The sequence below is a fragment of the Mytilus galloprovincialis genome, chromosome 14 (assembly GCF_965363235.1).
Source record: "Mytilus galloprovincialis chromosome 14, xbMytGall1.hap1.1, whole genome shotgun sequence".
Taxonomy (NCBI): domain Eukaryota; kingdom Metazoa; phylum Mollusca; class Bivalvia; order Mytilida; family Mytilidae; genus Mytilus; species Mytilus galloprovincialis.
The window spans coordinates 48,042,210-48,070,164 of NC_134851.1; the positions used below are offsets into that span (position 1 = coordinate 48,042,210).

At 33.6% G+C, this 27,955-nt stretch overlaps 2 long non-coding RNA genes across 2 annotated transcripts; one reads left to right on the forward strand and one right to left on the reverse strand.

Moving 5' to 3' along the window:
- Window positions 1-227: 227 nt before the first annotated feature.
- On the reverse strand, window positions 228-11,238 carry LOC143058389 (uncharacterized). The gene is made up of 2 exons (XR_012973039.1): window positions 11,181-11,238; window positions 228-3,195 (listed from the first exon to the last, which is right to left on the reverse strand). It is a non-coding gene; the product is annotated as an uncharacterized LOC143058389 (long non-coding RNA).
- A 9,484-nt stretch (window positions 11,239-20,722) lies between these two features.
- Window positions 20,723-26,629, forward strand: LOC143058854 (uncharacterized). Its single transcript, XR_012973256.1, has 2 exons — window positions 20,723-20,826; window positions 24,358-26,629. It is a non-coding gene; the product is annotated as an uncharacterized LOC143058854 (long non-coding RNA).
- Window positions 26,630-27,955: the final 1,326 nt, after the last annotated feature.

Genomic DNA, 27,955 nt, shown 5'->3' on the forward strand with positions numbered 1-27,955 from the left:
TAATGAAAATCGCGAAATTTAACCACCGCGAAAATAACCCAATATACGGTATATATATATATATGATGATGTCCGGTGCTTTATGAAGTGTCTTAGTAACTTTTCCGCTACCAGTTTAAACACGTTTAATTGTTGACTTAATCGTGAGCGGATGTCATTGTAAGGAAATCTCATCGAAAGAAGTGCTTTGAATGCAATCAACAAGTTGTTGTGTTTGATAACATGAGTAACAAAGAATGCTAGTGCTTTAATTGCTAAAATTAATTATTTAGGCAGACAAACATTCTTTTGGAAATTTAGCATTTAGTATACCTAGCATAAGCTTTATACTAAATTCTATTTTTAAATGAAAAATAAATGCTTTGTTAATGGAAAGCTCACTTGATGTCTCGAATACATTGATATCATTTGACAGAAAGTACGGACGCATGAGCAAAAATCCCCCATCAACAAATCGCAGAAGAAAATTGAACATCTTTATAGTTATTTCAGATACTTCCAGTTCATCTTTTAATTGGTTCTTCATTTTCAGTTGGTCCAGCACATAAAACACGCTATTTTTTAAAATATAGCTTTTAATTAATTCAGATGGTCTTGTGTGACATGGTTTTTCATATTCGCTGTCTTCCTCCTCCAGCTTGTATTGTTTTGTTTCAATATTAATATCAGGACATACGTTCTTCAAAACTTTTGCGAAGACATAAGCTTGCCGAAAATCATCGGGCAATGACTTCATAAGACATATCTCTGCAGGAGCAGCTGAAATGCGCAACAATCTCTTCTTTGCTTGTTCCTTTTCAGGTTCTTTAGTGTTACAGGTTCGGCTAATACAGTGGTGGTCGCGAAGAAGAATTTTGTGCACTTTTGTTTGCAGCGTCAGGAAACAGCCAGCTGCTTTGATGTCTGGACTAACGAGAGGTATTTTGTAAATATCAGTATTTATTGGCCACCATCCTCTTTTGTAAACTGCAGGAACAAGATCTATACTGATTCTCAATTGCTTATAAACAGAACCCAGCCAATATACATCAAAAGTAAACACGGGTTTGGCGTAAAGTTTTACCATGCTATTTTCAACATTATAGTAGAAATTTCCCTCCTTCCATTGATGAGATTCATTCAGTGCTCTTTCCAAATAATCGTAGAATAACCTCAGAAACAAAATAGGCAAGAAATAGCCGTCAGCATCAGTAAATGGTAGATACTCGTCAAAAACTTGTGTAGTTTTAAATTTGAGAGAAGCGAATCCAGATTTCAAAAGATTGTCTGTCATTACAATGTCAGTTATGTCATTTAACTTATCTAGACATAAAATAAAATCGAATTCATCAGGCCGGCCAATTTTTGTTCCTTCAGCCATACTTCCAGATGGAAAAACTGACATTTCAAATCTAGAATCGTATTTTTGAATTTGTGTGCAAAGTGACGTAACAAGATTATTTACATCCAATGTGACAGATTCTACTTCAGATGAATATTTTGGACTTCTGGTATAGAACGTCTCGAGAAGGTAGTTCATGAAGTCCTTTAAATTCAAGGGTAGTTCTAGTAGTGTCTGAATATCTTGTGGTGATTTGATACAAGACGATATAATCTTCTCCGGTAGTCCATAAAGAATTTCTTCGAACGTCTTGTCTCTATGCATTGATTTTCGAAAGGATGTGTGTTCTTCAGCCATTCTGTGTGCTGCTTCTAATAGTACAATGCAACGGAAACTATTGTGTCTCTTTGCTGTGTCCAGAGGTCTCTCTTGGAGATTGTCGCGAGCATTCATATCTGCACCAAATAATAACAATATTTCTATTTGTTCCTCATAATTGTGATATGCTGCAAAATGCAGTGGCGTAGATCCATACATGTCAGTGGTATTCAAATTAACTATCCCCTTTACAAGGAAAGTCCTAAATAAATCTGGCATCGGTCTATATTTCATGATAGAAATCAACGCACTTCGTTTCCATCTATCGTAAATTTTGCAATCTGCATTGAACTCACAAAAAATATTGAAAATATGCTCACTTAACGTCAGGGATAAAGCAGATTCCCCGTACATGTTTTGTGCGTTTATGTCAGCACCAATTTCCAGGAGATATTCCAATACATCGCCATACACATATCCATGTGAAACACCACAAATTTGATGCAATACTGTGTTTCCAAATGTATCATGGACTTCAGGAGACACACCATAGCTAAGAATTGTTTTAAGATTTTTGGCTGATGTAGTGTAACCTTTTCCACCAATCATTAAATTCCATGGTGTTTTTCCAAAAACATCTCTGCTTGATAACAATGACTTTAAACTAGATTGATCATATTTTGCAATGCATTCAAACAATTCGAAAATATCTTCTAATAGTTCGTGGGTAACATAAACATGCAAAAAGTTTTCATTCTTTATATTATTCAAATTCAAATTTGTTTCCGGAAAATTTGAAATAAAAAACTTCAATAATGGCGTGTTTTCCTCCCTAGTGGCAATGAGATGAAGTATACCGTCTCCAAATGTAGTCTGATTGTTAACATCGATTCCGGCATTGATGAGAGCTTGAAAAGACTTTCTTAGATCGATACTAAATGTTTTTTTCATACGACCGTATAAACGAAGTGGCATTTTGAATATGTCAGCGTCATCGTTATCATCACCTGGAAGGCAAATACTCATTACAGGCAAATTGTCATCTGAATTGTTACTTTCGCCATCATTTGCCGCAAAGAGGCTCTGAAGGGCATTGTATCCGTTTATATCTTTGCTATTGACATCAATACCAGACGACTTTGTCAATATCTCAATATTTTGTAAACAACCAGCTATGGCAGCATATTGGAGTGGTGTTTGACCCCACTTATTACGGGCGTTGACGTCGACGCCCTTTGTCAATAACTTCTCAATGTCAATTTTCCCGTCATGTTTTTCATTTTTGGCTGCTAAATGTAGAGGTGTTTCACCTTTTGTATTTACTTTGTTGTATTTGCGAAAATCACTTTTTGATGCCATTTTTCAATTAGTAAACCTCTCAAAAAGGTATTATTTTCAGCAGTTGAAAAGCCCACAGTAATGTTTCACTTCCCATCTCAATTATCTATTCCCTATATTGCATACTAGCAGTTGGCTTCATAATTTGAACTAGATTTACAAGTTCAGAAATTGCATCAATCATTGGCAGGCAGAATAGAATGTCTTGCTCACAATATCTGCAACAAAATGATAATTATACAACATTGTTTGAATTTGTAATATTTGTAATCCTAGTTCAACCATATATAATGAGATCCTATTTTACCATATATAATGAAATCCTATTTTACCATATATAACGGATATACACACTAAAATATGGGCTTTGTCAATAGATTGACATTTTTGTGACCGAACTGATATCTGCTAAGCATTAGATCGTACTGAGGTCAATGTTCAGATTTCGTGATAAAAAAACTTTGAATTTTTCGAAAAACAAAGGATTTTCTTGTCCCAGGAATAGATTACCTTAGCCGTATTTGGCACAACTTTCTGTACTTATGGGTCCTCAATTCTCTTCAACTTTGTACTTGTTTGGCTTAATAACTCTTTTGATCTGAGTGTCACTAATGAGTTTTATGAAGACGAAACGCGCTTCTGACGTATTAAATTATAATGCCACTGCTAGTGGAAGTTTGTCCCAGAGGATATCACCAGCCTAGTAGTCAATACTTTGGTGTTGACATGAAAATCAATTATATGGTCATTTGTATAAATTTCCTGTTACAAAACTTTGAATTTTTCGAAAAACTAAGGATTTTCTTGTCCCAGGAATAGATTACCTTAGCCGTATTTGGCACAACTTTTTGGAATTTTGGATCCTCTATGCTCTTCAACTTTGTATTGTTTGGCTTTATAATTATTTTGATATGAGCGTCACTAATGAGTCTTATGCAGACGAAACGCGCGTCTGGCGTACTAAATTTTAATCCTGGTACTTTAGATAACTATTTAGAGTGGGTTTTTTAGATATTATTTTCATTTCTGCGTCATAGTTTTTAACAGATGGATAAAATATCAACAACATAACCGGACTCTGATGGCAATGGTTTTGAATATGTTTCTCTTAAATAACTGAACTGCGAAGTAATTTAAGAAATAATTGATGGCAGCTATACTTTATTGTATTTTTAACATGGGTAGGCATTATATTCGTGATTATTTTTGCCAGAGCGATAGTCCTTGTTATGCCTTTTGGCACATAGGGCAAGGACAAGTTGCCGCCACTCCTCTCTGTTTCCTGCTTTTTTCTCAATAGTTCCCCAGGTGTAACCTCTCTCTTTCATCTCTGTTTCTATTGTTCTACGCCATGTTGTTTTTGGTCGTCCTCTTTTCCTTTTTCCCTCTGGTGTCCATCTTAATGCAACTTTGGTCATGTCTCCTTGTGGTTTTCTTAGGACATGACCAAGCCATCTCCATCTTTTCTGTAGCAGAGTGGTTTCAATATCTTGGCTTTTTGTTTTCTTATGAAGATCTTCATTTGTTATTTTGTTTGGCCAGTATATCTTCATGATTCTACGTAGGCAGGTGTTATGAAAGCTGGATAACCTGTTAATGTCTTTTTCGGTCATTCTCCAGCATTCAGCTCCGTAAAGTAAAACTGATGTTACACAGCTGTTATAAATTTTCAGTTTGGTCTTTTTTCTGATTGATGGTGTTTTCCAGATGTTTCTTAGCCTGTGAAAGGCTGATCTTGCCTTGCCAATTCTAGTTTTGATGTCCTGTTCAGCTCCACCTTCTGATGTTTTCAACACTACCTAGGTAAGTGAAGGACTGTACCAATTCCAGTTGTTCTCCATTTACTTTGATGTCTGGTGTATTAAGCATGTTTACTGTCATTATTTGTGTTTTCTTAGAGTTGATTTTAAGACCAATCATTCTGGCATTCTGTTCTAATCTCTCTGTTTTTTCTTTCATTTGATTTTCAGTATGGGATACTAATGCTAGATCATCTGCATAGTCTATATCCTCTAGGTTTGAAGTGAGTGTCCACCTTATTCCGTTGTTGGTATTTGACATTGTTGATTTCATCACCCAGTCGACTGCAATGATAAACAAGAGAGATGACATCACACATCCTTGCCTCACTCCAGATTTTACCAAAAAACTAGTGTCTAGCATACCAGCAATTAGGTTTTGGATAAAGCAATGGCTGTTGAAACAGCGCATTACATTTAGGACTCAATTTAGATACATAAAAATCAAAACTTGCCACTGGACAGTTTTCATCTCCTGATATGTCATACATACGCACCTCTTGACGGTTTTCATGGGAATCAACGCCATGGTGAGTTTTATTTGCCTCATTGTATGTCATTTTATAATATGTATGGTCCCTGTCATCTTTGAAATTACCAAAAGATGACTTTGTCAAACTATTTAACCCTTCCTGGCCTCGTCTTCCAAAATTCAACATTAAGTCCCAGAATACTTTCTTTTGTAGTGTTGCTGGTGAATCTGTGTTGAAACCCCCACTTGAATATAAACGCTGTATGTCTCCTTGAGCTACAGGTTTTTTGTGTACCGTAACATCTTTGCCGGCTCTCTTTAGGGTTTTTATCATTCCCGTTATAACATGATTTGATGTCATGAAGGCATTATCTTTCATTAAATTAACATTACGGTTGTATGGTGGAGATGTGAGATGACGGGATATTGCTGCAAGTATTCCAACTAATGCTGATTTAGAGTAATCTGTCCCTTTTTTTGTTTGCAGGCTTGGATAGAAAAAGCATAATCTGTCGTTTAATATGGAGCTTTCAAGTTTCTCAAACTTGTCACTGTATTGGTTCTCTGTCAACCATCCTGAAATTTAAATTAATATTTTATCAAGTTTAAATAATATTCACTTTTATAATAAATGCAAATTTGGAAATGTATATATGTCACAATATGATCTTTTAAGGCCTTTATTCTTTATTTTATTGGTTGAATGATTTGTAAATAGTCTTGTTGCGACTCACAGTTCATAATACATGTACATGTACGTCACATGAAATGCATACATTTTTTGCTGATAAATTTTGTTTTTCTAATGATGATTAAAATTCAAACTGAGTGACAATCTTGTTGCATTTGTAAATGGATTGGAAACCTTGGTGGTATATTGGTAATTACGCCTATTTTTTTTATAGGAGAATGGGGTTCGATTCCCTGCTAGGGTCAATCCATTTTATCATAAATATGGAACAATTTTGTCATTTCAGTACGACAGTAATAATAACCTATAATTCATTTCATATTTTATCGTTTACTTACATCATATGTTTCAATGAAATTATTATATACATGCCTTTGCAACAGGAATAGTGAGGACACAATGTAGTCATAATAGCAGGAAAAATCATAATAATATATACATGTATATACAATGATAGTTAATTGTTGTGATGTGAGTCAGTTTATTTACCTCTGAAAAGGCGCACTCCCCAATCAGTTTGTTGCTTAGTTGTCTCTTCTACTCTGGCCTGAGCCAACATATCTATGTGCTCTCTGCTTGGCATTTCTTTGAACCTTGGTTTCTTTAGGGGTGGTTCTGGTTCTAAAGCTAGTTCTGGTTCTAAAGCTTGTTCTGGTTCTAAAGCTTGTTCTAGTTCTAACCTTGGCTGTGGTTCTTCTACTGGTTCAGAAACTCCTTCAGCAACAGTTGAAAGTTCGTCATCTGATTGCGAGCTCTCTTGCTCGAACTGGTATATTGTGGCATCAGTTAGTCTGGCAAACATTGACGTAACTGATGCATCACATATTTCGTGTCTGAATACTCTCTTTGTGTGTCCTGATCAGATATTCCTAATAATATACTGTAGAACAGATTGTTTCTGGTTGTAATGGTCAATTATTGTGTAGTTTTGTCCTTTATGTTCTACCTTAAGTCCAATTTTTAAGGGGATTGTTCTCGCATACTCCATTTTATTTTGTAAACAAGCAGACGATAGATGAAACGTGTTTTTCAGAGGGAGGGGTTTTGAAGTTGGAACATCCAACATGGACGTTGTGGTATCTAGGTCAAATATGTCAATTTCGAATTGTAACACATTGTTGTCATTGTGAAAGTATTAGTAACAAAATGTGTATCATTTTAGAGTTTGAAAGTGTTTTAAGTTAATGGAATACATTAAATGCATACCAATTTGATAAAATTCATTTTTCTGCCGTAGTCAATATACGCATGTGCAAACTAATTTTATTGGATAATAAAGTATGGTTTCTTTAATTTACAAAGCTAATGAAGCACGTCATTTGAAGTGAAATACCATCAAATCATAGTACGCCATTGCATACGAAAAAAGTATGGGAATATTCTGAAATGTCTCGCCTTTTTACGAATCATTGATAATATGTTGATAGTCTTTAATATAAAGCTTTACTAAAACTATAACATTAACTTGACATGATCCAAGAAAATAAGGTCAAGGTCACATAAACCAAACCAGAAATACATATACACCTAACAATCTTCAATACACTAAATGTACTTGACCTATTGCTTATAGTTTCTAAGAAACATACTTAACCAAGAAAACTAAACATTAACCAATGAACAATTAAAATGATGTCAAGGTCAGATGAACCATGCCAGGCAGACACGCACAGCTTGCAATCTTTCCATACAACAAAGATAGTTGACATATTACTAATAGTATTAGAAAAACTGACAAAAACACAAAAACTTAACAAGGAACCGTGAAAAAAAGGCCATGGTCAAATAAAACCTGCGATACTAACATTTACATCATAAAATATTTCCATACACCAAATATAGCTGACCTATTGCAAATAGAATTAGAGAAAAAGACAAAAAATCAACTTTGACCACTGCACCATGAAAATTAAAGTCAGGGTCAGAAAACACCTGCCATCTAGACATGTAAACCATACAATCATTCGGTACACCAAATATAGTAGATCTATTGCATACATTGTATAAAAAACAGACCAAAACAGACCAAAACACAAAAACTCATCTGTAACCACTGAACACCGAACAGCAAGCTATAAAAGGGCCCCTAGTCTATAACCATTCAAACGGGAAAACCAACGGTATAATCTCTATAAAAAATGAGAAAAAAAAAACAAAACAAAAAAAACACTGTGAGACATATAAAAAAAATCAAATATAAAAGTGAGATATCAAAACATGTTGATCTCGTGGAATGTACGTACTAGATAAGTACAAAAAGGCAAGATGTGCATTTGTTTTACTCATCAACTCACATTTACCTGAATAATTGTATGGCTGTGTTTTGAGGTCAACAACACGATGGTTCTTATAAACAATAGATCGTTCTTGCATGAATAAACCAGATGCTTCGCAGGGCGCAGCTTTATACGACCGCAGAGGTTGAACCCTGAACGGTTGGGGCAAGTATGGACACAACATTCAAGCTGGATTCAGCTCTATATTTGGATTGTGATTAAATAGTTGACACAGCATAGGTTTCTGACACAGAATGAATGTGGTCTAATGAACTTAAAATATTTTTTTTTGCCTTTGAGCAATTCACTATGCTGTTGAATATTAATCCTCTCAAAAAAATGTTTGAAGAAGTTTTCTTTCTATTTATGAAATCTGAAATGAAAAAAATTTAACCCCCCCCCCCCATTTTTTTCACATCCCCCTTTCCCTTTTTCCAAAACTGATCTCAATTCAAATTTCTAATGGAGTTTGCAACAATGACTACTAATTTAAATACATCATAAAATATTAAAATGTAAAATAAAGTGCTTGTTATCACTGAATGGTAAAGATTGTTTTAATTTATCAGTTGGTAGTAAAAGTGAATATACATTGTATATTGTATAAAACAATGATCTAAGTTGATTCAACTACTATTCTGGACGAAGAAAGATAACTCCAATTGAAAATTTCTTGATATTGCACAATATTGTGCAATTAGATATTTCTTGCTATTGCGCAATACAGTGCAATTGAAAATATTTGTTATTGCACAATACTGTGCAATTGAAGATTTCTTGCTATTGTGCAATACTGCGCAATTGAAAATTTCTTGCTATTGCACAATACTGTGCAATTGCAGATTTCTTGCTATTGTTGAATACTGTGCAATTGAAAATTTCTTGCTATTGCACAATACTTAATATAATAATTTTGGATCCTGATTTGAACCAACTCGAAAACTGGGCCCATAATCAAAAATCTAAGTACATGTTTAGATTCAGCATATCAAAAAAGCCCAAGAATTCAATTTTTATTAAAATCAAATTTAGTTTAATTTTGGACCCTTTGGACTTTAATGTAGACCAATTTGAAAACGGGACCAAAAATTAAGAATCTACATACACAGTTAGATTTGGCATATCAAAGAACCCCAATTATTCAATTTTTGATGAAATCAAACAAAGTTTAATTTTGGACCCCGATTTGGACCAATTTGAAAACTGGGACAATAATCAAAAATCTAAGTACATTTTTACATTCAGCATATCAAAGAACCCCAAGGATTCATTTTTTGTTAAAATCAAACTGTTTAATTTTGAACCCTATGGACCTTAATGTAGACCAATTTGAAAACGGGACCAAAAATTAAGAATCTACATACACAGTTAGATTCGGCATATCAAAGAACCCCAATTATTCAATTTTTGATGAAATCAAACAAAGTTCAATTTTGGACCCTTTGGGTCCCTTATTCCTAAACTGTTGGGACCAAAACTCCCAAAATATAATCCAACCTTCCTTTTATGGTCATAAACCTTGTGTTAAAATTTCATAGATTTCTTTTTACTTATACTAAAGTTATGATGCGAAACCAAGAATAATGCTTACTTGGGCTCCTTTTTGACCCCTACCTCCTAAACTGTTGGGACCTCAACTCCCAAAATCAATCCCAACCTTCCTTTTGTAGTCATAAACTTTGTGTTTAAATTTCATTGATTTCTATTTCCTTATACTAAAGTTATTGTGTGAAAACCAAGAATAATCCTTATTTGGGCCCTTTTTTGGCCCCTAATTCCTAAACTGTTGGAACCAAAACTCCCAAAATCAATCCCAACCTTCCTTTTATGGTCATAAACCTTGTGTCAAAATTTCATAGATTTCAATTTACTTAAACTTAAGTTATAGTGCGAAAACCAAAAAAATGCTTATTTGGGCCCTTTTTGGTCCCTAATTCCTAAAATGTTGGGACCAAAACTCCCAAAATCAATCCCAACTTTCCTTTTGTGGTCATAAACCTTGTGTTAAAATTTCATAGATTTCTATTCACTTTTACAAAAGTTAGAGTGCGAAAACTAAAAGTATTCGGACGACGACGACGACGACGCAGACGACGACGCCAACGTGATACCAATATACGACCAAAAAATTTTCAATTTTTGCGGTCGTATAAAAAACTGGTTGTGAACCCCAGTTATTTTGCATTTAACGAGTCATTTAACGAGCATTTTATAATTTATTTGTGCGTTTTTCTGTTCTTATGTTTGTTTGTGTTGTATTTCTGTCATTTAGTTTTGTCATTTTTCGCGATATTATTTACACTGCCATTTAACTGCATGCGGGTTTAGGATAAAACCCATAAAACCTGCTTCAATCCACCATTTGTCTTTAAATGTCCCGTACCAAGTCAGGAACAGGCGGTTGTTATAAAAAAATTTCGTTTCTGTGTATGTTTGCGGTTTCTGTTGTTCCGGTTGTTTTCCTCTTATATGAATAAATGAATGAATAAATAATTTATTTAAGTGCAACCTGAATTGCCATTATATACTATAATATACATGATTGTGTTATGAACATTGTTATTTTCAACCAGCAAAAAACTGTCATATGAAAACATCATTATACATGTATAGCTACATTTGATTTGATATAAAATATTTAGTTACAAAGTTTATAGTTGATGTGTTTTCATCGGTTTTAGTTTGAAGCCCGGTTTTGATTTCTTTAAATTGATTTTTGAATTTTGTACAGCTACTGTTGCTTTTATATGTCATGATGTGGATAAATGAGTAATCGATCTGATTTAATAATGGTTTTTACGACGTCAGGCGAGCTTTTTTTGGAAAGCTACTATTTCAAAACGAATTCACATATTCACATCACATGCAGAATTTGTGACTCAAATCCGTTTGAGGAAGCAATAGGTAATAAGTATTATGAAAAAGGATGTTTTTAATTATTGAATAAAAGCCGTGATGCACTTACTACTGTGTGGATGTCGCCTGTGACTTTGAGCAACTTCCATATTGGAATTTCCCTGACGTGTCAAATCTAAATTTAGTAACAAGTAATAGCTTTTCTCAAAAGCTAGTCGTCTCTTATCTGATGAAATTGGAAAGTGTATGCAAAACTATAAAAGGCTAATATAATTTAACTTGTGTTGGGGGGTAATGCTAGGGGTGATGGCATAACTCGTGTCTTAATCGTTTGTCTCTTTTTAACTTTTTTTCTAAACAGATAAGTTGTTTTGGTTGTTTGTTTACTTCTTTAATTGTGCTAGAAAAAGGTGGCGCTTTCGTCTGAATGTTTTTCGTTCACAATAGGCGATACATGTGTAGAGATTGAAAAATAGTAAAAATAGTCAATAAACCTCAAATCAACTATTAAAAGTTTTTTCTTAATCCTGTTCATTGTTTTAAATAATGTATAAATGTTTTGTGTGTTTTTTGGGGGTTTTTTTTGCTAATAGGATATTTAAGATATATCTAATGGGAAAAAACTTTAAAAATAAATATTGTAATGACATGTACATTGCAGAAGACCATAATATTGATTGAACTTTAGAAATAAATTTTTCTGCTTCTTGTTTTTTGGGTTACTGTTTATATTAATTACATATACTTCATATCTCCTTTTAAGTCGTTGATAGAAATAAAGCATTGCTGAAATATGATAGCATACATGTATTATTGCTCTGTTCGTATGAAAGTAGTTTTATATTCTTCCCACGCAGCGACCAAGCAAAAAAAAAAAAAAAAATGCGCGAGTGCGGAGATTTAATTTTAATTAGATTGTTTTTTTTTTTCGTTTGAAATATTCACACTTTTCATGTCGGCCTTTTATAGAAGACTTTACAGTATCAGGTTTTTGTAATTGTTGAAGGCCTCATGTTTGTCTATAATTGCTTACATCCACTTCATACTCCGGTGGATAGTTGACTTTTTAGCAATCATATCCCATCTCTTGGTTTTTATATTATATATCTAGAGCCGATATCACATTAGTATACTAAGTGGTAAGGTTTTTTTGTGATACCTGATTTCTAAACTCATATTTTCTTGAACAAGTATGAACTATTTGTCACTGGGCTTTAAAAATCAGCAACAAATAATCCATCAATTTAAACTGGTGTTAAATAAGAGGAAAACCATTTGATATTTATTTATTTGTTGGGGTGGGTGACAGAAGGATTTCATTTATGAATATGGTTGCTTGGTAAGAGCTGAAAATAGGCATGATTGGCGACAGATTAAAATGAATAATAACGAATAATTTCTGTCCCCATCCTTCATCTATAAATTTAAACGGACCACCACGGAAAAGCCCAATAGTGTAGAAAGAAGTGTTAAACACCAATCAATCTACATCCCTTCCCTAAAATATCAAATAACTGTCCCTTAACTGTCATTGTCCATGTAGTTCTTATATTTATCAAGCTTATCGTCCTACAGTGATGTCCTACTAAGGCAGTCATACCATAAAACGTTTATAAAACAGTTCACATTCTTATATATCTGCATTCATAAATTTATCAATGTCGGTTAGACATGATGTTATGCATGAGTCACCATTTATCAGAAGACGAATTGGGTTTTCATAGAGAGAATAATGTGCAAAAAATAGATAAGGGGTGGGACCAACCCTATAGATAACATAATAAAGAAATGATGAAATATATAGAATAGTATTACGTTGATTGTTTTTTTTTGGTCGCTTTATAGTTGCAAATATTTCATGCATGTCACATGATAGAGATCAAAGGATAAAGAATAGCGTCAAATGGTAAAAAATAAAAGATATAGAATGATAGAAACGATTTAACACCACTGTGTCGATTCCAATGCTACTGGTAGTTTCGTCCCAAAGGTATCGTTCGCCCAGTAGTCAGCACTTCGGTGTTGATATGAAAATCAATTAATATATGGTCATTTTTATAAATTTCCTGTTAAAAAACACTGAATTTTTCGATAAACTAAGGATTTCCTTATCCCAGCAATATATTACCTTAACCATGTTTGTCACAACTTTTTGTAATTTTCGGTCCTCAATGCTCTTTCACTTTGTACTTGTTTGGCTTAATAACTATTTTGATTTGAGCGTCACTTAGGAGATAACTGTATTGTATTTTATGCTCCGACGGCATCAATTGGGGTTTGATGGTTGCAAATTAAGTTTACTGGCGACGCGTTAGCGGAGACAGTAAACGGGTATTTGCGATCATCAAATCCCAAATTGATGCCGTCGGAGCTTAAAATACAATATTGTTATCTTCATTCTAATGAAACTGACAGAAAACAACGTTAAAACATGTATTTAAAATCTGTCATATGCCGTCTGCGCGTACGTCCCATAGCATCAATTGTCAATTGACAATTGATGCCATGTAAGAAAGTGACGTTATCCAATCAAAATGAACGTTACAAACGTTGTTGCATTAGAATGATGAGTTTTATGAAGACGAAACGCGCGTCTGACGTATTAAATTATAATCCTGGTACCTTTGATAACTATTTACACCACTGGTTCGATGCCCCTGCTGGTCGACGTTACGTCCCCGAGGGTATCACCAGCCCAGTGGTCAGCATTTCGGTGTTGACATGGAAATCAATTATATGGTCATTTTTACAAATTTCCTGCTACAAAACTTTGCATTTTTCGATAAACTAAGGATTTTCTTATCCAAGAAATAGATTGCCCTAGCCATATTTTGTACAACATTTTGTAATTATGGGTCCTCAATTCTCTTCAACTTTGTACTTGTTTGGCTTAATAACTCTTTTGATCTGAGCGTCACGGATGAGATGTATGAAGACGAAACGCGCCTGGCGTATCAAATTATAATACTGGTACCCTTGATAACTATTTGATCTGAACACAACCCCACTCCTCACACAGTTACACACCATAACAATTACTGCCAATACTCGCATATATATACTCTATACAATAATCTAAATCTGAGAAATCAAAACAATTACCGACCAATCACAACAGTTGTTGCTAATTTGACCTTGTGACGTCAGAAAATAACCCATAACGCAATTATTGCATACATATAAAAAAAAAACTACTTTACCATTGGAATAAAAATATTGCATTTAAATGAAAATTATCAAATTTTTGCAACCAATACCATGCTATTTCAGTGTCAAATGTAATAAAAAAAAATTATAATCAGGAATATGACAATAACTCTGATGGAAATAAAAAAAGATTTTCGATTTCATCTAAATAATTATGGAGATTGAAATACTTTGTTGTCTAAATGATATGCAAATGCTGGCGCAAAGAAACACAAAGCAATTTACTGATATTGTTGTGCCTCGTTCAAAAGAGAAACCCGAGTATGCCTACACCCTGTAAAATCCAACGCAATTATTTGGTCCTCTATTGTGTCGGATAAGATAAGTAGTGCTGTGTAAACTTTTATCTGTGGATCTTATAAGACAGTTTTGATTTGATTTTTCTTTATGGTGTAAGATTCCGGACAGCCTTTAATTCCTAGTATTTAGTACATAATTCATAAACTTACATAATTAATCAATAATACTCAAAGCGGTTTGCAGACTCATGTTTTTTGGTCATATTTCAGGTCTTTTTGTTTGATCAGCACCTCATCAAATACTAAGCATAGGTTTACAATTATTAGATACATAAGAAAATTGGTACAGTTTAACGATCTTTTAAGCGTCTAAAATGTATGTGTAGCATCATTACTCCTACATGTCCTACGAAGAAAACGAAAAATAAGATCACATCAATGATTAAATGATTTTTTTATGGGTGTTTGAACAGCGGTATACTACTGTTGCCTTTATTTGTTAGTCAATCACAACGTTTTTGTCCACGCTTTTGAAAATATACTGTATCCCAGAATGTATTACATTTTGAAACTGCTGATAACTCATTAATCATTGCATCGTTTATATGTGTATCAATAAAACTTATCATATATACCAGGATTGAATTTTTAATATTTGCACCAGACGCACGTTTCATCTACAAAAGGCTTATCAATCAAAATATAATAAAAAGTCCAACTAAAGTTCGAAGTTGAAGAGTATTGCAATGTTGGTACAGTTTCCTATAATTGACAATTTCATCTATATGTCCGCGCGGAATATTTATTTACAATCAAATATATATGCAGATGTGCGTTGTTTTATGGAGATGTATCTTTCTTTCGATAACAGTGTCAACTGGTTTAAATGTTGGCTTAGGCGTGTGTGGATGATATCTAAAGCAAATCTTATAGTCTCTAGTGTTGGCAGAGGGTTTCTTGCCAATTTTTTTTTTATACCCCTTCCAAATTTATTTCTCCATGTTTTATTCAAAAATTGGTCCAGAATTTTAAAGGGAAGTAAAGATTTGGTCCAGCTGAAAAAGGTTAAAAATTAACACTTCGGAAGCTGTCAACAGATTTTAAGATCCCCTAAACATAAAATTGTCCATATTTTGAGTTAGAGCCGATGGAGTTTTCTATAATTTGATACAATTTGTCCCAAAAGTAGTACAAAACACTGTAACAATTTAATTGAGAAAGCGCAGGTGGGATTTTGTTTTATTTTTGATTTATGTTCTAAACGAAATGCACTACGAAATAATTGTGATCTCGGACCTCTTAAGTAACATAGAATTTTATGGATTTAATTGCTTAATTTAAATATGTTAGCAGCCAAACAATCCCTCGAAAATTGAGCATTCAGTAAACCTAGCACGAGCTTCATACTGAATTCTCTTTGTAAATGAAAAATAAATGTTTTGTTTAAGGAAAGCTCCTTTGATTTTTCAAAGACATTGCTGTCACTTGACAGAAAGTACGGACGCATGTGCATTTTCCCACACAGAACCGAACCAATATACATCAAAATTCAACACTGGTTTGGGGAATATTGTCCCTACTTTATTTTCAACATTCAAGTATAAATTTCCCTCCTTCCACAAATGAGGTTCATTCAGTGCTCTTTTCAAATATTCATAGAATAACCTCAAAAATAAAATTGGCAAGAAATAGCCATCAGCATCAGTAAACGGCAAACAATCGTCAACATCTAGTATATCTTTAAATTACAGGAACGCAAATCCTTTCTTCATAGAATTGTCTGCCATAACAATGTCAGTGATATCTTTTAACTTATCAAGACATAAAATAAAATAAAATTCAACGGGACGGCCAATTTTTGTTCTTTCAGCCATGGTTCCAGATGGAAAAACTGACATTTCAAATCTAGAACCATATTTCTCGATTTGCTTGGAAAGCGACTTGATAAGATTATTTACATCGAGTGTAAATGAATCTACTTCAGCGCAGTAGTTTGGACTTGTTGTATGGTACGATTCAAGAAGATAGTTCATGAAGTCTTTTAAATGTAAAGGTAAATGCAGTAGTGTCTGAATATCTTGTGGTGATTGGATGCAAGACGATATTATCGCCTCTGGAAGTCCACAAAGAATTTCTTCGAACGTCCTAACTCCAAGGTTTGTTATTCGAGTATCTATAATGGTATGTCCTTGTTCTGTTACGTCGGCCGCTTTTAAAAGTGCAATGCAAGATAAACTTTTGTGTCTTCTTGCTGTGTCAAGTGGTCGTTCTTGAAGATTATCGCGAACATTTATATTTGCACCATTTTTCAACAATAGCTCTATCTGTTCTATAAAATTGTTATACGCTGCAAAATGCAGGAGTATAGAGCCGTATATATCTCTAGTGTTAACATTTACAGTACCTGTTTCCATCAAAGCTTTCAGGAAATGCGCAAGAGGTCGGTATTTCATGATAGAACTTAACGCACTTCTTCCGCATCTATCTTAAACTTCAAAATTGGGATTGAACTGTATGAAAATCTCGAAGACTTCCTCATCTAATGTAAGCGACAATACAGGTTCTCCATGCATGTTTTGTGCGTCTAAGTCAGCACCACCTTTGAGCATATATTCCAGAAACTTTGCGTGCGACCGTCCATACAAAATACCAAGTTTGATGCAAAACTGTGTTTCCAATGTTATCATTAACATAAGGTGAAACGGCATAGTCAAGAATGTTTTGAAAATCAGCATATTCACCTGTATTGCCAATCATTAAAGTCCATGGCGTTTTCCCACGGATATCTTTACTGGATGACAAATCTTTCACACTAGATCCTGAGTACTTGTCTGCAATCAATTCAAACAATTTCACAATATCTTCCAAACTTTCATGGGAAACGTATACATGCAAAAAGTCTTCATTCTCTTTATTAATTAGATTTAATCTAATGTCTGCAAAATTTGAAATAAAAAACTTTAATAACTGCGGGTTATCCTCCCTAAATGCAATGAGATGAAGGATACTGTCTCCAAATACAGTCTGATTGTTCACATCAATTCCAGCGTTGACAAGAACTTGCAAAGACTTTCTTAGATCGACACTTCAGGCATTTCGACATCATCTGTGTGATCTGATGACTGTACACGCTGAAGATAACTTTCCATTGTACATTGTTGTAAATAAATAGTCATCCAGATCGTCATCTGAATCGGCACTTTCACCATCGTTTGAAGCAATGAGACTTTAAAGTGCATTGTATCCGTTTATATCTCTACTATTGACATCAATACCAGACGACTTTGTCAAGGTCTCAATATTTTTATAACAACCAGCTATTGCAGCATAGTGGAGTGGCGTTTGACCCCAATTATTACGGGCATTGATTTCTACTCCCTTTGTCAATTGGTTTTCGATTGAATATTAGCCACCAAGATTTATATTTTTGGCTGCTAAATGTAGAGGTGTTTCGCCTTTTGTGTTTACTTTCTTGTATTTACACTTCGTACTTAAAATGTTGATTGTTAACATCCGATTAATCACAAAATTTTGCCAAAATATGTTTTGATAGAACTTTATCCTTCCGGAGCATCTGAGATACCCCAGTTATTGGTGGGATTCATGTTGATTAGTCTTAAGATTTCTATGTTGTGTCATGTGTACTATAATTTGTCTATTTGTCTTGTTTTCATTTTTAGCCATGGCGATGTCAATTTATTTTCGATCCATGATTTTAAATGTCAATCTGGTATCGTTCGTCCCTTTTAATTTCAAATTTGAAAGATACTTTAACATATTAAACCAACTGTCATATAAAACCTGTATTAAATTATCATATTTGTCGAAAAACTCGTGCACAACGATAGGATAATGACAGTTTGGTGTCTATTCATTGGTTGATAAAGTCTAACGTTTGATTTCGTAATTTTTTATAGCTGCCTCGTTTTAAATTTACTTTGGAGTAATAAAGTGCTGATATCGTACTATAAACACCAATACTGGGAAATGAAAAACATATTCAAAACATATTCAAAACATATTCAAAACTGAGATATCAAGATATCCTTAGCTCGCATAAGTGACCTATGGGATAGTTTTCAAGAGCCAATATCAACATAACGTCGTTAGTTTTCTCGTTTGAATTGATTCACATTGTCATTTCGGGGCCTTTTATATCTGACTTTGCGGTATGGGCTTTTTTCATTGCTGAAGGCCGTATGGTGACGTATAGTTGTTAATTTCTGTGTTATTTTGCTTTTTTGTGGAGATTTGCCTCATTGGCAATCATACCATATCTTCTTTTTTTATATTTGTGCTACACATCAGATCACATTAATCTGAAGGTCATACGATGATTTGAATACACTTTAAGCAAACTTTGTTTTAATATATTGTGTTTGGTCTAATTCAAAAATTTCTTTTCCGTGACGTCAGGCAAGCTTTTATGACAGCTTTAAGTTGAATAATTCCTCATAAAATAACATGACATAACAGAAAGTTTGTTATTTTTATTATTTACTAAAAGCCGTGTTTCACTTACTTTCGAAGAGAACCTCTGTGTATATCGCTTAGTGTCCATATTGGATTTTAATGACGTATCCTGACTACATTTAGCAACAATGGGTAAACAAAGACTTCACCGATAATGTCCATCAACAGGAGTTAACAGAAACTATCCTGTTTATACCACAAAAGCTACCCTGTTACTTAAATACGATGCATCTATGACATATGAAAATACACTGCTATTATAATCACCTATTGTCTCTTTTTTATCCATGTCAAATCAATACAGTTCACTAAATTTATTATATAAGGGGGGCTTCTCAAACTTTTGAGCTTTTGATTAAGGACTATACGTTTTGAATTTTTTTTTTGCAATTTGGATCCCACGAGAATCTTGACTCTAGTTGTGATATTATTTTGTCGACGACATGTTCGAATTTCCATAAATAATGAGATTAATATTCAAGTTTTAACTTTCTATTTTAAGTAATGCTAACGATGTCAGTATTCACTACATAACCTAAAGCACCTATTCGACTTTAATCCAGGTATATGTATCATGGCACGTAATAAAAATAATAAACATTCAAAAAAGACAACTATAAATGTATAAATACACATAACATACTTGTGATGCACATTTCATCATTCTTTCCATAAATTGAAGCATGGTGTTTTTCTCTGGATTGAAAAATTCCCCACCCAACAACCACCCCATATAATACAGGAAGAAAACTTTTTTTAAAGTAATAATTTCCAAAAGATAACACAACCACATGTAAAATTGAAGGCAACGACTTGATGTTCCCTTTTCAAGTATTTGCATCTTTTTGAAATAAGAGGTATCGTCCCAACTTTAATCTATCAAAATTGGGAAATAAACGTTTTTATGTTCTCAATGAAGCATTATATTGCATTTCAATTCAACTAAGTTAGGAACATCACAGACATGATGATATAAGGAAACTGACTAAATTTCATAATCGGAAATTAGGTTCTTGAGGCAACTTAAGATTTTAATAGAAACAACAAAAAAAGGAAACCGGAAGTTTTTACAAAGTTAACTTTATTTAAAACACTGCAATCATCATTTTGAAAGGAAAGTGACAAAATTTCATGACCAAAATAATATTCTTGGTCGAAAACTAAGATTTTTATCATAAAATCTCCGAAAACAGGAAATAAGATTTATTTTCAATGTAATGTAAATAGAGATATTTTAATCAATATTTTTACCCAAAATGTATTCTGAAAACGTGTGTAGATTAACAATCTCTCATGACAAACAATAGTTATAATAGTAAATAAAATAGTCATAAGCTTTCGTTTAAAAAAAACTCCCAGAGTAGTAAAGTAAAAAAAAATGTATATTATGATCTATTATGATTCTGTATAAACTGCTTTTTCGAAGATTTTATACGTTATGCATAGAATTTTACTTTTACTAATTTAGTCGAGATTTTTTAAACTGTATAAGTTTGACTATTATGCATTTTAAAGCATGTAAATTCAATAAAGATGGCATAATATCTAATATCTAATTTAATTAAAAAGGTTAATCAAAATCAAAATTGTGACATTTCAATGTGTGTCATCATCAAGGATGAACTCCTCAGCTTTCTATGGGTTGAATTAAGTGTATTTTAGCTGTCAACAGTTCTTGACTAAAATATATACAAGGACGGAAATTGATAATCTTTTATCATAGCGCGCTTTCAAGTCTTATTCTGATCAAGTAAATGAAGGCGAGTCTCCTAACTATTCATGAAAACAAACATCGTTTAGAATATGTGTCTGGACAAATAGTTTAACAATTATCAGGTAAAATATCTCACATCAATTCTGTTTTTTTATTAAATTCTATAAATTATCATCAACTGAATTTTACTTCAAACACTGTGAGTTCATAATTTATTGAAAAATTGAAGACGATTGTTTTGTTGTTTTTTTTTCATCTTTTTGTTATAACGTATTCCACTTCCTAGTTTGATGAATAGGATCTTCTCTAAAATTGAATGTATTCTGGTAATTTTATTTGGATATAAAAGTTTTATCCGAATTATAGTGTGTAGGAAGCGCAGAAGAGGTTGAGCTAGCTGTAATACCAGGTTAAGTTCACCATTTTCCACATACGTCACTGTCTGTACTAATTCAGGAATATGACAATGTTTTCCATTCGTTTGATATTTTGAAACGTTTGACTTTGCCATTTTATGCGGACCTTTCCATTATAGTTTTTCTTTGAGTTCGTTAATTTTGTAATCTTACTTTTTAATGCTAGAAATGTGTGCACGATCAAGCTTTAACTCATTGTTTTTCTTATGCCTTATTGTAACGTTTACAAGCAGGAGCACTAGCAGTCATACATATTTGCCTATATTGGTCGTTTTATTGAAAGGTGCATGTGGCATACAAAATGACTTCCTTGTTATATATATATATTAATAAATAGAGCGGTCAATTAAATATATACTGACGTCTACAGTCACAGCATATAATACAAGTTACTGCCCATATCAAAATGATTTACATATATTCATAGCAATACCAAGAGAAAAATGGACATGTGACATATTTCCTTGTTTTTTTCAAGAAAAATCAATTGTAATTAACGACATACTTTTGTTATAAATGATAACACGGAAACATTTTAAATGGTTTACAATATATACCACAAGGAGATGTGGTATGATTGTATTAACTATTAAGATCTCTTTAGTACAATCTAGTTTCATGTTCACCGAAAATTATTAACTGGAAATCAATGGCTAATTTTCTTCTTTCTAAATTATTAACATAATTATATTTTATTAGCAATCAAAGCTGGGCTTCAACGTTATTGTGAAACTGCCTATTCTAGAGGTGGCGTGAATCAGATGGGGATACTAAAAGATTCAAAAGATCTTTTGCAGTACAAACAATCTAACTCTCTTTCATCTTGCAATAGTATTAAAACACTTGACTTTTATACACTTTACACACGTATTCCACATTTCAAACTAAAAGACAAACGAGTTGGTATTGCTTTGTTTCATAAAAAAGAATGGCCAACGTAGATAAAAGTATCTTGTCTAAGGGAGGGATAAATCCTACTTTGTAAAGGATCACTCTCAGTCAAACAAAAAATTATCTGAATCTGACATTATCAAGATGGTTGATTTCTTGATTGACAACATATTTGTTACGATCGAAGGACGTGTTTTTAAACAGACTGTTGGCATTCCAATAAGAACCAATTTTGCGCCTCTTCTTGCCGACTTGTTTTCTCTTTATTATTATGAGACTGACTTCATACAGGAACTTCTTAGGAAGAAAGATAAGAAGTTAGCAATATCCTTTAACTATACTTTCCGCTATCTAGATGATGTTCACTCACTTAATAATTCAAAAGTGGGTGACTTTGTCATGTATGTTGAACGCATCTATCCAATCGAACAAGAGATAAACAGATACAGTTAAGTCGGCTTCATATCTTGACTTAAATCTAGAAATTGACAATGATAGTCAGTTGAAAACTAAACAATAAAAAATTACAACAAAAGAGATGATTTCAGCTTTCCAATTGTGAACTTTCCATTTCTAAGTAGCAACATTCCAGCAGCAACATTCCAGCAGCAACTGGATACGGGGTATATACATCCCAATTGATACGATATTCCATTGTTTGCATTTCCTGTCATGATTTTCATGATAGAGGGTTGCTGCTCACAATGAAGCTATTAAACCAAATAGTGAAGTTGAAATCATCCCTTCGTAAATTTTACAGACGCCATCACGAGTTGGTTGACCGTTACGGAATAACCGTTTTACAGATAATATCGGATAAACTACAATTTCCTTCCCTTTCATGAATGTGACATGCCGAATTGGACTATTTACCGGATTTGTTATAACATGTGCAGCACGATGGGTGCCACATGGGGAGCAGGATCTTCTTACCCTTCCGGAGCACCTGAAATCATCCCCAGTTTTTGGAGGGTTCGTGTTGCTTATTCTTTAGTTTTATATATTGTGTCATGTGTACTATTGTTTGTCTGTTTGTCTTATTCATTTTAAGCCATGGCGTTGTCAGTTTATTTTCGATTCATGAGTTTGACTGTCCTTCTGGTATCTTTCGTCCCTGTTTTCTATTAACAGAACTACGTACCAGCTCTATTGCAATTTTTTTATTACATGTCAACAACTGTGTGTTCCTGTTCTGGGATTTGCGCGGTACCATTATTTGAAATTGTCACTATTTTTTTTTTTTTTTCGTTGATAACTATTTTCCTAGTAGGACTATTCAAATGAAATTATGCAGGTATTACGCATCCAGTTATTTTGTATTTTAATTTTCAAACGAATCTTATTTGTCAGGCAGGACAGGTCTTATTCGGCACCGGTAGTTTGAGACACTAAATTGTTGGTGAAGCAATGACCGAGCCTTACCATAGTAACTAAGGTCTTAGAATGAGACCAAGGTCAGGGGACATAGTATGCAATTAATCCATTTTGTTTTCACAAGCAGGAATTACAATGTATATTTATTTTTTTAAAATGTATAGCATTGTCGAATAGATAATCGCGTTTTCAACATCAATTATTAGTCACAAGTCACAATGAGAATCTTTGGTGTGTGAAAAAGGTAAAAAAAAATGCGAAATACAAGGCAGAATGAAATATGAGAAGTTTATAAAAAATGAAAAAATCAAACGCTATTAACCAATTAAATTATTGAAAAACAGCTACCATATTCCTCACTTTGTACAGACATTTTTCAAAGATAATAGTGAGCTAAACCTAATTACTCCTAATGAATTTTCACATTTATTCATTTCCAGAAACTGGTTCGACAAAATTCATTCAGTTCCAAATTATTTAAAGGTAACATTTATAAATTATGAAGGATTGGTCAAATGGATAAGGATTTTCAATAAATATAAGAAGATGTGGTATGAGTGTCAATAAGACAACTCTCAATCCAAGTCAACATCGAATCTAGGCTCACATCGAACAGCAAGCTATAAAGGGCCCAAAAATATTACTTGTGTAAACCATTTAAATGGGACACCCAACGGTCCAATCTATTAAAAAAAATAGAAACGAGAAACACTTATGAACCACATCATTCGACATCTACTGAACATCAGATTCCTGACTCCTGATTTGAGGTGCAAACGAATACAGCGAGTTTGAACGTTTTAATGGTACCAAACCTTCCCCTTATATGAAACAATAGTTAAATATCACAACAAAGAAAGACACACTATTAAATATCAATTGGAATGGATTAACTCAATCAAACGTCGTAGCAACACAAATAAACATACACTGAATGAATAAATTTGATCCACATTTTACTTTACCTTACAGGAACTCTGATGGCATCGACTATTCAATTACTTTGTGGTCCATGTGGGTATGATGACGCAACTAAGGAAGCGAGAAGATGGTGTACTAATTGTGATGAAGGATTGTGTGAAGACTGTGAAAAGGCTCACATAAAACACAAAATATTGAGAAACCATAAGATTATTTCGATTGAAGATTACCGCAAGATTGAAAAAGTTTCTATCTCTGAGGTTTGTGAGAATCACGGAGAAAACCTTGAGTGGTTTTGTAAAACTCACGATAAATCCCTCTGCATGGTTTGTGTCACATCAAATCACAAGCCATGTTCCGATGTTATATCAATAAATATTGCTTCAAGAAATGCCAGTCAATCAGCAGCATTGTCTGACTTTGTAGGGTCAATAGATGGAACACTTAGCAACCTTAAACAGTGTATAGAAAAACGCGTGTCCGCTACAAAGGAAATTGAAAAACAAGAGTTAGAAATTACAAAGATGATTATTCAAATGCGGCAAAAAATTAACTCCCACTTAGACAAGATGGAAGAAAAATTGTTACTGGAACTAGGATCAATTTCTCGTTCTTGTAAATCAGAATATGCAAAAATCCTTCGGAGGTTAAAATCAGCAGAGGAAAAGATTACCAAACTTAGGGAACAAACATTGCACATCAAACAATTTTCTTCTGACATTCAGGTGTTTCTTGGAACGTATCAGGGTAATAAGTCGCTTGCTAGCGAGATCAAATCCATCAAGGATGCCATGGATACTTGTAAAGATTATGAATTGAGAGTAGATCTCAACAGTCAAATCACAAAAATGTTAGCAGAAGTTCAAGAATTTGGCCAAATTAAGGTATCCGACAATTCTTCTCAGTTACACTTCAGAGACCATAAAATCCAACAAGCCCAGATAGGTATCCCAGTCCCTTTATCAAGAAATGTATCCAACAAACAGCTTCAGCTAATCACAACATCTACACTAACTTCATTTAGAAAATCAATGAAAAACAGAATGTCATCAAAAATGCATGTAACATGTATAACAGGCTGCATTATCTTGCCGAATGGTAATTTATTAATAGCGAATAACGCATGTAAATCTTTAATCGAATACAGCGATACAGGTGAACACATTCGAGACATCCAGGTCTCTGGTTCGCCGTGTTGTATTGCAATGGTGGATTCTAATCGTATTGTCGTGACTTACGGTACCGCAAAATTCTTAAATATAATGAATAACATTACATTTGAGGTCGAAGAGAAAATCAGTTTTCAGAAAAGAATTAGGGGTGTATCTCAAGCGAATGGGAGATTATATGTTGTAACTGGATGTGGTACAATAAATATCCTGGATCTATCAGGAAGACAGCTGGAAACATTGGAAATATCTTCTAGTAACACAACTTACCTCACTACTAGCGGAGACAGGATATTCTACTACACTGACAAAGTGCATTGTTTCCTTATGAATGGAGAAGAGTTATGGAAGTTTGAAAGTAAAAACCTTATATGTCCTCGCGATGCAGCAGCAGACGGTAACCATAACGTGTACGTCGTAGATTTTCATTCTAATAATCTAACAATAATACAACATGATGGAAAAGACAGTAAAATATTACTAACGGAATCCGATGGACTTGAAAGTCCACGTGCTGTGTACTATGACAATGAGAAAAGAACACTGCTCATATGCAATCAAGGGGGAACCTTTTTTTTGTATAAAGTCGTTTAAAAGTTTTCAGATCATGAAATGGAGTTCCTGTGTTCAGGAAAATTTCCTACGAAAGACAATGTATACATATATTGACACTATATTACAACATCTTGAACATACACATATACATTTAGTTTTGACTTTAACTAGTTGTATTTGATGGAGAGTACAGTACCCAAAAGTAGTGTCTGAGATTTGAATAACCGAATAATATTTTAGCCAATGACGTATTTCGGGATTAATTGAAAAACAATACAATTTAAAGCGTCACAAATGGTTTCTAACAAGCAAAGTCAAAGCTAAATTGTTTTAAAAAGCTTTCTTTTAATCTATTTGCAGTAGATTTGTTAGACGCTAAAATCAGGGGCTGATGTTGAATTGTGCATCAGTTATCATGGTTATGGCACATTATTAAAACTGTACCTCCGTTTTCCATTATTCAGCGTTGTACTCTATTATGTTAAAAGGTTATATTATTTAGTATTACATTCTAGAAAAATGTGTTTTCCATTTATTGTCATTAAAAAGAATACTTACTATTGTTATCATACCTTTTTTAATGTAATAATTATAAATACTGACATTGTATTATTTTAAAGAACAACGTGGACTTTTGTTTAGCCTATTCCTGCCGGACAGATTTTTTAATTGAGAACGAACGTGGATCAGTAGTCTGCATCCTGGGCAGCTGGTGAAAATGTACACAGTTCACTTTCCTTTAATCACATGTTGTTAGAAAAACTCGCAAAACCTATATATCTTCAATCAAGTGCGAATTTTGTACAAAGCGTGTTATCATGTTATCAAATGCAGCAACAGTCTATCGAAATATTAGTTCACACTTCACCAAGAACGAAATTGAACTCATAACATCCGAGTCGACAGGCATGTGATGGTTGTTGTATATGGTTACCGAGTCCCTTAAGTCGGCTACTAAGTGTCGTATGTGAACATGCTGTCATTTAAATCGATATAATCGGTGTTGGTTTTTTACCTATTGAACATTTTTATGCAGAATGTGTACAAGTTTCTTTCATTGAACCAAAATGAATACACACTGCTTTCACTTTCATTAACTGCATTAAATACGACATACATGTACATTTCAAATAAACTACTTTACTCATGTGTATTACTTCGCATTTATCGATATCTCGATATTGACGACTTCAAGTCTAAACCTCCTGATTGCACTTGTTCTAGTTCCCAATTCACATATAATCCGGCTGGCCACGTTATTACCGGTGACCTCAACATTGTTAATAACATTTCTCTACGAAATGTGTTATCGAAAGGTCCGAAATATCGCGAGCCTAAATCCATCAATTGGAAATACAACTTTAAAATTTTGATAGATTCAATCGAGGATTATGCCAGGCAATTGGCTAAGCGCGAGAAGGAAGACGTACATAAATAAAGGCAGCAGTAGTATACCGCTGTTCAAAACTCGTAAATCCATGGACAAAAAGCAAAATCGGGGTAACAAACTAAAACTGAGGGAAACGCATTACATTAACTGGTTGATAAACGAAATAGGTATTGACAATTCACTTGGAAACTCAACATATACCCCCATGACACTTACCAAAGAGGAAATCCTAAATAATCATAGGTCTGCTCTATGTTCCTTTGGAATTTCAACCAAAGATGAAGAACTGGATCTTTCATCACTGTATTGGTAACCTAACTACTTAAGTGTTCTTACAAACAACAGTATATTGCTTGTTCTTCTAAGTGGTCCACGAAACCTCCTTCTAAACTATTACCATCTATTTTATCAGCAATCAAAGATGGGATTCAAAGTTATTGTGAAACTGCCTATTCTAGAGGTGGCGTGAATCAGATTGCATACTTAAAAATTCCACAGATCTTTTAGAGTACATACAATCTAACTCTCTTTCATC